This window comes from Manis javanica, chromosome 6, assembly GCF_040802235.1.
Source record: "Manis javanica isolate MJ-LG chromosome 6, MJ_LKY, whole genome shotgun sequence".
Classification (NCBI taxonomy): domain Eukaryota; kingdom Metazoa; phylum Chordata; class Mammalia; order Pholidota; family Manidae; genus Manis; species Manis javanica.
Genome location: NC_133161.1, coordinates 138,857,877 through 138,868,375, shown reverse-complemented (window position 1 = coordinate 138,868,375; position 10,499 = coordinate 138,857,877). Strand labels below are relative to the sequence as shown.

At 51.4% G+C, this 10,499-nt stretch overlaps 1 long non-coding RNA gene across 1 annotated transcript; it reads right to left on the bottom strand.

The window, feature by feature from the left end:
• Nucleotides 1-1,596: 1,596 nt before the first annotated feature.
• LOC118968820 (uncharacterized) lies at nt 1,597-9,999 on the bottom strand. The gene is made up of 3 exons (XR_005056671.2): nt 9,907-9,999; nt 5,412-5,555; nt 1,597-4,269 (listed from the first exon to the last, which is right to left on the bottom strand). It is a non-coding gene; the product is annotated as an uncharacterized lncRNA (long non-coding RNA).
• Between the last annotated feature and the right edge of the window lie 500 nt (nt 10,000-10,499).

The following is a 10,499-nucleotide window of genomic DNA, read 5'->3' as shown; positions in this document are numbered from 1 at the left end:
GACCTGGCCTGCTGCCCAGCTAATGCCATGTTGGGCTGGGAGTGGGAACACTTAGCCAGCTGCCCCAAGGATGACTGTACGGCCCTGTCCCCCATCTCCACTCCAACAGGTCCCTTCATTCCTGGTTCCTTTCCAGCCTTCCACAACATGTCATTGTGATCTCTTTCACGGAAGAATATGAGCTCTTCAATATCTCTGTCCTTGAGTCTCAGTGACGGATGATTATTGCCCAACCCCTGGTAACCACACCAGACAGGCTGGCACTTCCCTGATCTCACAGGATGTCTGTGAGCCTGGGTGGAAGGTTACTCCCAATCCTGGGCTCAGGGAGACCTGAGGGCCCTGCAGCTGCTCCCAGCTGTCTGGCTGAACAATGCAGATTCTGTCAGATCTCCGGCTGAGCCTTCTTGTACGGGGTATTGGAGTTGTGGTATTAACTGGAGGAATCTCAGCTGCTTCCTGCTTCTGGGGTCCCAGCAGATTCCTCAGCAAAGATAATCAGTCCAGCTCTGTATCTAACTGCGACCCCCAGAAGTTGGGGGAGCGGTTTCAGTGTCATCTCAAGGCAAGGTATCGAACTTCCTAGGCTAGAAGGGACCCCATGGATCAAGGGTGCCTGGGTTCCTGCTTGCAGGCACAGAGGCAGGAGCATGGCTCGCTTTTCATAAATCTTGGGGGATTTTGTGGCCTCCTAGGTCACCTCTTTCAGTATTTTGTGATTCTAACAGGACCTCCGGACAGCTGTCTCCCTCCTTGCACGAACTACTTGTACCGCTTGCCCTGGTTTGCCCTCTCCACTGCAGCAGGACAGACACTGCAGCCTGCCCCTGCCATTCCCAAGACGGCAGATGCTGTTACCCACCCAGCTTCCAGAGCTATTCCGGTGCTTCTCTGGGTGTCAGATCTCTGCTGCAAGACTTACCTTGTCCCCCAAACTGCTGAGAGACTCCAAGAGACTCTAGCTAGTTTCATTCTGTTTTCTTTCCAACTCCCCAAATGCTAAGTGCTTACTTGGCCATTTTTGCCAGAGTACCTTCCTTTGCAGGTACTTTCTCTCAGTTTTGTTTTCAGACTCATGTCAGTGTCTCTCCTGCTTATCCTATAAACCAGAAGCACCCTTAGGGGACAGACCAGGTCTCCTCCCTCCCTTCTGAACTGGTGTTGGTGCTCACATTTCTGATTATGTACTATCAGGAAGTCCCACCTGAGAGCTATTCCTATGATTATTGTCTGAGCCCATTTCCTGTTTGGTTGGGGCCCGGAAATGTGATAAGGATTTGGCCAGCTGACAATGGACTGGCTGGTCCCCAAGGCCAATTTAGGGAGATGAAGGGGAAAATGACTCTTCATAAAGTGGCTCAGAATGCCACAGACTGGAAACAATGGGCCTGGCAGCACCGGACCCCAACCCTCTTCCTTACACCAAGCTTCCTGGCTTGCCAAGACTGCCGTGTGGGTAAAACATTCTCAAGAGGAACATTATTATTCAAAGGCGACCCAGAGACACGTGGGAGAGACGTGGCTGGGCAGCAGACATGCAGGTGATGAACATGGGTGAGACATGAGCCAAGTGTCCACCGCCACCCTCTGCTGCCTCTGTGAACGGGCTGGCTTCTTTAAGGCTGTTCTTGAGTCCTAATGAAAACCAAGTTGGAGGCACAGTGGGGTGCAGATGGGGGTGTTTGCAGAGCAGAGTTTACAGGCACTTGCATTTTCTTAACGGCTCCCTCCTCACACATTCCTCTGAATTTTTCCCTTTTATTAATGTGGCATCTTTCCCAGGCCACTTTATGGGACCTGTATGTTTTTACTTATACCCTGATTGGGTTTGATCATGTCTCCCCCTAAGAAGAACCATCAGATCTTGCTCAAGGCCTCCCTACAACCCCTGCAAGGATGCTGGCATTTCAGGCACTGTGGGACTCCTGGGCTCAAATCCCAACAGAATCCCAAGGGGTGCACTAGGTTTCCACAACTCTAGGCCCTTTTCTTCATTAGGGTCTCACCTCTTTTGGATCCCAAATAATACAACCTAGTTTTCTTAGCCACCAAATCTAGTTTCTGGCTCATGCCCAAAAATCAAATCTGCCCCCAAGGATAAAGAGGAAGATTTGCCACAACTGAAGATTTTCAGAGGAATGTGCTCCAAGGCCTGAAGGCCACTGCCAAAGAGGAGCTCTAAAACTGCTTTGAGCAATAGCAGCTCTGATAGAAGCAGCTCTCCAAGGGGCCTGCTTCCAAAGGCATGGCACGCACTGTGGGATAGTCAAGCTTTGGCGTGTTTATGAAAAAAGGAAGAAAAAAAAACCTCTCGTGTTACTTTCAGGACCTCTGCTCTTAGCCTTTCTTTTTCTCTAGACTATCAGTTCCAAGAGGGCCAAAACTGAGGTTTAGAGTTGACTTTCTTTGAGCTCAATTTAACAGGCCTTCCCCATATTGATCTCCTGGAATCTGGAAGATTGTTTCACTTAGACATTAAGCAGCAGGCATGTGGCAATGCTGTGATCTTGGAAAACCTACTTGCCTTCTTGGAGCTGCAGTTTGTTACCCTGTAAAAATGAGGAATGTATATGTATTCTGCAGGATTGTGAGAATTAAATGCAGTAAATGTCTGTGAGAGGCCTGGCATGTTGGGGGCACTCAGTGAACGGTAGGGATTTTTGTTATGAAAGAGGCAGGGAAATCCTCTTTGAAAATCTGCTTTTGTTCCCTAATCCCTCACCTTGTTCATCCTGGCCCTCTCCCACTGTAACCAGTCCTTCCCGGGATGTCAGTGGACAACATCAAATTCCCTGCTGTGTTCTCAAGGGCAAGAATCTCAGAGTCCTTTGGGAAATGTAGTTCTGGGATCATTTTCCTGCTGTCAGCAGGCTCTGTAAGACGCATTAGCTCCACAAGGCTTGATGTGGGAAGTTTTTACAGGTACAGATCATCTGGCTGGCAGATGTAACTGTTCTGCAAGATACAGTTCTGTCTTCCAGATGGGAGGCTTCCTGGGAGTCCTTAGATGGAGTTGGTTGTGTCTCTGACCCTAAACCCACATTCTGGCAATCAACTGACCGTCTCTACATCATCTCCACCACCCCACCATTCCCCAACACACACACACACACACACACACACGTGAAGGTATCTCCAGTGTGGAAAATAGTGGATAACAGCAATGGGTACTCTAGATGTTTCTCCACCAGATACAAGCTATGGTTCCTTCCAACAAGGAGGTGAAACAGGACATAGCAGACTTCTCAAGTTAGGGTACCCACAACACATGAGCATTCTCCTTAGTGGAAGATGGAGGGAGGCAGTACAAGCCAATGACTGAGTTCTCCTTCCCAGAAACGTCACACTGGATAGATGTGGTCGCTAACTTTCCAATCCCAAAAGTCCCATCTCTGCCTTGATAGAGAGGGCCTGTTAGCAATTGTTGTCCAAACTTAGTTGACTTGGGCTTGTTTGGGGACTTTTGTGCTAAAATGCTCACTTCTGGGCAAAGTGCTTTTGGTCACAAGGGCAGAAACCCAATCACATATAAAAAGGGGATTTAGGGACAGGTATATAAGGACAACGAGATTTCCAGTAAATAAAGTACCAGACTTGTAGTTCTCCCTCTTCTTGGGCCACAGTGTCTCTTGTCTGCATTTCTCCCTGTGCATAATTTTGGCTTGCTTATGGTTTTATCAGATGGCTCTAACTAAACTCCTTATTGAATGGGAAGGCTTAGGTTAACTCCCTGCAACTAAATGGCTACAGAGTCTGTGTTTTTTTATTTCAAACTCTTACAAGAGAAAAACTGAATGGCTGCATCCAACCAATACATTGGCAGGCCTTGGGCATCTATTTCTGGTTGAATTACCTGTGGCTGAGGAGTGGAACATGTGGTATAAAACACGTTTAAGGTAGCAGAGGCTAAAAGTGGGGAAACATACTCTAAGCAGACATATCTCTCCCGAGGAAGGTCAGACCCCCACTACGTGGTCCTGGAGTTCATCTTGGGGACAGGTAACATTCATCCTCAGTGAATCCGTGCATCTCAGCAGAGGCTGGGGGCAGAGCTCAAAAACTGGTGAGGCAGGAACGCCCCTACAGTGTACCACCTCCATGACGCTCTGCAGACATGGTGAAATTGCTCAGAAGAGTGCCCAGGGAGAGCCTCCTGTGAACACAGCCCTGGACTGGGAGCCTGGAGTCCTGGCTTCTGATTCCAGCTCTGCTGCTGACCCTCAGAACGGCCTCAGAAAATCACTTTCGTGCTCTGGGTCTTAAGAGTCTCTGTAAGTTAAAAAATAAATAAATACTACTACTACTAAAAAAATGGTGTCAAATTAAATAATTTCAACCACGAAGAAATCTCTAAGCCTATCTTCTCCTTGCCACCCCCTCCACCCCTCCCCCATTTTCCCGGAAATGCATAGAACGAGCTCTTTGAGCCATAACTTTGGTGGGGTCTCTGGCAGCTGCCTCTCTCCCATGACAAGCCACCCTTCCCTGGTCATGGGTCCCTGCCAGAGACTTGCCAGCCTGGCCCCAAAGCCATCCAAGAAAGTCCAGGCAGGGTCTCCCTAGGGGGTGGCAGTCAGGAATTCTGATGTCACGGAGCAAATTTATTTCAGAGCTTCAGAGAGGCTGAGGACAGGGCCTGGGCTCTGCCTCTCTGGCCACCCGAGAGAGGACAGGCTGGGCGCTGAGGACTCATCCAGCTGGGAGTTTTCCAGCTGGGCCATCAGGGCCTGTGAGGACAGGGAAGCTCTAGGAGAAGGGTCAGTAAAGCCTCAGAAGGGCAACGACAATAAATTGCATGGATTGGAGCGGAAGAATAGAAAATGTGCTCTCCAAGGAGAAAACAGCAGGGGTGGGGGGAGTTGTGTCTTTTGGCAGGAAATGAATAACATTCAGAGAATATGTAAAATGCCATACTAATCAGCACCTGTTCACTTTGGAGCCCGCGGCTTGGACCCACGGCATCTGAGTTTGAGCCTGGCTTTGGGTCTCCCCAGGGGAGGAAATGCAGTACATTGAGACCCACTTGAGTGTTGAAACATGCACTGGTCTAAGTGGGGAGGAGAGAAGGAAGGTGCCCTCCACCTCTGTGGCTCCTTCCTGGCCCCAAATGGTCTGTTACACACCCAGGCAGATGGCTACAAATTCTGGAGGGGCCTCTGAGCATTCCCTTGGCTAATGGCCACATTCCAGAGGAGCATATGTTTCATCTCAAGCCCACAAGGTTTGCACTTCCAAGTGGAGCCAAAGAGAAAACCTTGGCTCAGGCTGCAGATTTCTTAGGAGAGGTGGGGGCAGGGGAGGCCAGCAGGGAGTTGAAACTGTCATCTTGAGGAGCATTTGAGTGAATGCAAAGCTAGGTCCAAAATCCGTGACACCCTCATTCCTAACTCAAAATTCCTCAAGACACCTACCCAGGAGACAGGGTGTGCAGAGCTACCAGCCCTACTCCCCTCCCAATGCCTCTCGTGCTGCCTGCATGTTCCTCCAGCTTCTGATCCACTTCTCACCTTCGTCTGGACTCCTGGTTCCATGGATGGATGGTTCATAACCCCAGGCTGCGCAGCGTGAGGAGGAAAAGAGAAGCTGGTGATGCCTGATAGCTCCCTGTCCCTTAAAGAGTTCCTGAGCCCCATCTCCCTCCCCATCTTCCTGCTCGGGGAGGTGAGCTCCTCTGGCCTTTGGCTGCTGGAAGACACCAAGCCTGGAGGAGGACTTAGGAAGGATCCAGAGCTGGGTCAAAAGAGACGGGGGTGGGGGCGAGGGGTGAGTAGAAATAAACAGCAGCAAGAGGTAGTGAGAGCGTGAGGGTCCAGGCACAGAAAGGGACTACAGGGAGGGTCTAGGGCTGGACGGGGAGAGAGGTGGGGTCCCCTCTAGGGGTGGGAATGAGGAGGAGCAGGGCGGTGGGGGTCCCAGTCCTCTGAGGGTTCTGCTCTGTGGTAAGCTAAGGGATTTCTGACAGCAAAGTAAACTGTGGTGTGCTGAGTTTACCCAGCTCCAATAAGCAGTGTTCGAAGTGTTTAATGTTTCCTTCCCCATGAATTAGTTGACAGGCACTGAACTGCAGCCAGCCCCTTGCTGTCTTTTGGGGAAGTAAGGAGAGAGCTGTCAGCAAAGCCGAGGTCCCTGACTCTAACCCAGGACGTGGAGACTTGTATGGAGCTGGGAAGTCTAGCTAACAGGCCCAAAGTTTCCATCAAGGAGAAAGAACCTGAACTAGAGTTTCCCCCTTCATCCTACCACGTCACCACATCAGTCCCAGGTGTCCCTCACAGAGGTTTATTTTCTCACCATTCCCTCTTTATTAAACGCTTGCCTGTGGGGGTACAGTCTCAAACAGCCATGCTTCTGCAGATAGACGCAGTGGACACACATCACAAAATAAGTGACCAAGACACCAGAGCTCAGCGCCCAAGGACAAGCTATTCCAGCACCATTATTCCCAGCACAATGTGCCGATGGGTTTTGTGCTAAGGACGAACAGGTTGAAATATTACAGAAAAATAGATTTACTTCCCTTCATCCAATCCAGGGAGGCTTCTGGGAAGAAACTCACTTCTGAAAGGCTCATAAAATGAAATGGAAGAGAAAAGCTTGGCCAGAGGGCATCTCAAAAAGTGGAATGGACAGAAGCACAGAGCAGGGGTAAAAGAACCAGTCTGGTGGTGCAGCTAGAATGGGTCTCAATTCTTTCACCTCTCAAAAGGTATTGTAAGATATCCCTTAAAGTCCGAGAGGAGGAGTAGATCAGGAGCTTCAGGTGGGCTTCAAGGAGGACAAGGTGCTCCTGGGAGGCCAACAAAGGGCAGGGGGAGACCAAGGGCGTCGGCAGGTTGGAGGAAGGAACCTTAACACAGGTGGAGCCTCTGGTCTCACCCATTTCAACCAGCGTAGCTCAATATTTTCTGCTTGATTTGCTTTTGCTTTTATATAAGATTTCCGGAAAAGAAAGGCTTACCATTGCAAGCCTGTAAAAGGTTAGTTTGAAAACCACTAAGGTATAATTTCTCTTGGGAGCCCCAGCTTTAAGAACCACGGTTTTATGAAGGAACATGCAAGGAACACATGTATCAACTTTGGGCACAGTTCCTAAATTCAAATAGTCTGGCCCATTGTCAGATCATCTGTTCTCATTGTTTTGTTCAGAAAAAATGTGATCAGCATGAGCATTAGGAACGCTTCCCCTCTCCTCATTGGGTTCAGGAATGGGAGTAAAGGCACAAAGTCCACCTTTCCTCCACCTTGTGCCCATGGCAGGCATCCCAAATCAATAATAACACTCTCAGAATAGTAATGACCACCACCACCCCAGCAGCACGGTCTTGGGATCTGTCTGAACAGGGCATTCAGGCTACTGCCTCCAAACTGGGAGAGTCGGTACATGAGCCGGAACTCCTCTGCTGGCTCAGATCTGGGGGTTGTCTGACACCAAGAATGCCATGCTAAAGGACCACCACTCCAATGTCCTTCCTGGCCTCATGGGCCTGTGGGACCAAGTGCCATTCAGTATTTCTGCCAGGAGTCTCGGGCTGGCCTTAACTTGGGAGGTAAGCCCTTCAACTTTGCCTGTTACCCGCCTGAGCCCTGGAGAAGGAGGCCAGCAATGTAGCGGAAACATGGCTATTTCTCCCATCTTTGCAATCTGTTCAAGGTTCAGGGACAGCCACCATGTATGACTTTGAACTCTAGCTTTTATATCTTCAGACCGTCCCCATCTGTTCATTGTCTGCAGTTACTGAGAGAAAGACTCTGAGGGTAATCTTTAAAGGACTTTGCACTTGTTTAAAGGGAAGTATAGAGAAGGGCAGAGACAGAACTGGGTTCCAAATCCAAAAAGAAAGATCAGTCTCCTATGGGAGGCATCCTGAAAGGGGTATAGGGAGTAAGAAGCAAGCAGCCCTGGAGTGATCTGGGGAGGGGGCACAGTGAATGAAACAAGACAAAAATAAAATAAAACGGAAGGGGGGTTGACTAGATTGATGGTTTTCAACTTCTTAAATAAGCTGAACATTCCTTTCAAAAGAAATTGAACTGAGATCCCAGCATATAAACTAGTAAAAGGGAGCAGCTCCGGCTGAATGTGAACAGGCCTGCCTCGTGGTCCTCCTTCCCTCCCTGGCCTCAGAGAAGTGAGCTTATTGCCTGGGCTCCCCTCTAGTGAGTGGTTCAGCCAGGTTTCCAATTCACATGTGTCGACTGCAGGGCTGAATGTATCCCCGGCCCTCACTAACAATAGGGGGTGCTGCTCTGCTCCCCACTTAAGTCCAGCATCCAGAAGAGTGTCTGGCACATAGAGGGCCCTTGGTAAGTACTTGCGGAGTGAGCCCATCCCTTACACCGACTCAGAGCTTCCCAGTTTACAAAGCACTTGCATGGGAGTGTTCTGTGCCGAATGGCTGCCTTCACCAGCTGCCTTAGTGCGGGTCTCAGCGCAGCCCCGGCCCTCTGGACTTGGCCGTGGGGGCCGACTGAGCATCCCCAGGTGTGATCTCCTGCCTTTTTGTCTCGGGGGCTTCCTCTGAGGAGCTTCATTCCTGCCCTTCCTTGGTCAGTGAGCTGTGGTGCAGCCCGAAGACCCCTGAGTCCTTGCCTCCTCCCACTCTCCTCTATGTGTACCTTTAGTGCAAACACTTTGGAGAGGCCATGGAGAGAAGAGTTCCAGCAGGAAGCCAGGCTATCCTGTGGGGCCCAGGGAGAGAAGGCCTGTGTCATCTGTGGGACGAAGGGCCTCCACCAGCCCAGGCCCTCCCTCCCATCTCCCCCATCTTCTGGAAAAGGAGAGAATATTTCAGCTCCTCTGGCACCCTTCTCCCTGGTCGCTCTGCACAGGCCTGCCAAGTTTGGGACCGACCAGGCCATGTTCCCCACGGGGAGCCCAGGGTGGCATGGCCGGGCCTGGCTGGGGCCTCCAGGTCAGCCTGTGCAGGCCCCAGGGTTTAATAAACTCCAAGAGACATTTTCAAAGGCCACTTGATCTTCCCCATCAGGCAGCCCCTGTCTTCCTTTCAGAGCCGCGGGACTGGAAAGAAAAAACTGCTCAATGAACAAGGGGGCCAGAGAAAGCCGAGCCGCAGGGCACCTTCTATGAATTTCTGATGAGCGCAGGGCGCTGACTCCTGGGCCCCCACCCAGTGCAGTCGGGGATGTTAGTTTAAGTCATTTCGCACGGTTCACTGGCTCTCTGAGAGCGGCTTGTCTCCAGCCTGGCCTTCTCTAACAAGCTCTTTTTACTCGGAGCTCCTCCGAGCAGAGTCCTCAAACAATAGCAGCTTTCAAGGGGCTCAGCCCTGCTCTGTCAGCTTCCCTTTTCCGCCCCAGCCCCGCTTTCCATCCTTCTGGCCGGCCTCGCTGCCTGCTCCCCTGAACATGCAAGCCGAGAGCCTGCCTGGCTTGAAGTCGGTATCAGAAAATTTGCCCCTTGGTCCTTTCCTTCTCCACTGTCCTTGCCTTCCACCTGGCGAGCAGGCAGAGAGAGTGAGGCTGCTCTGTAGAGCGGCCACCAGGCCACACGACTCTGGAGCACTTTGTGACGGGTGCCCCCTTGTTAAGAGCATCTTGTCCTGATACTCTAGGCCTGTTATGTTCCTCAGGCCTCTTGAAACTCTGAGCGATTTCCTCCCACCTTTAATCTGAGGAGAGCTGGCTTCCTCCCCACTGGGGGGCTGGAGCCCGCCCCACAGGCCTGGGCCTGGCGGGGTTGATAGAGAAGCCGGAGGAGAGGGAAGCTGAGCGCATGCTCCTCGCGCACAGCAGAGGAGGAACAGTGTCCCTCTGCCTGGGCGGCCCTGCCCAGGTACAGGAGGTGGGCCATGCGCCCCTCGGTCAGCGGTGCTGTTTTCCCCATCCCCACCTCCCTTCATCCAGTGTCCCCCTGTCACTCAGGGCAGAGAGGAGCCCACTTCCCACCTCTCCACGGAGTCTCCTTGTCTTCCGAAGAACCTCCAGCTGAAAGGAGATTCGTTAACCAGCAGGGAAGAGTCATTTACAGGTTCAGACACACCTCTGGCCAAAACAAGCAAAGTTCATATCAACACACATCAGTATTTTGGCTTCATGTTTGGAGCCTTTGATGGTGACCTTTGACCTGGGGATTTCTAGAAAGCTTTGAGCCACCATTCCATTGACATTCCACTCTGGGAGAGGCTCTGCCCTGCTCCTAAAACACCTGCCAGCAATTAAAGGTCCCCTTACCCGTAACCTGGGCACCACCTTTGGGGCCCAGGGCCTCTTGCCTTCAAGCGCCTCAAACAGCCTGACTGTCCGCCCCCCACAAAGCTCTACTCTCCCCTCCCCACCTCTCCCTGCTTCACACCAGGCCTGTGCCTGTCCCCTGTGTTAATGGCCTGGCTCCCTCAGGAAGTGAAGTTGGACCAGAATTAGCATGACAAGCTGGAAGATGGGGAACTGGGAATGCGGGACCCTGAATCCAGCTCTTCCTCCGTCCAGGATTTGCTCTGTGACTGCAGAAAGCACCCCCTCCCCCATTTTCCACCACCACT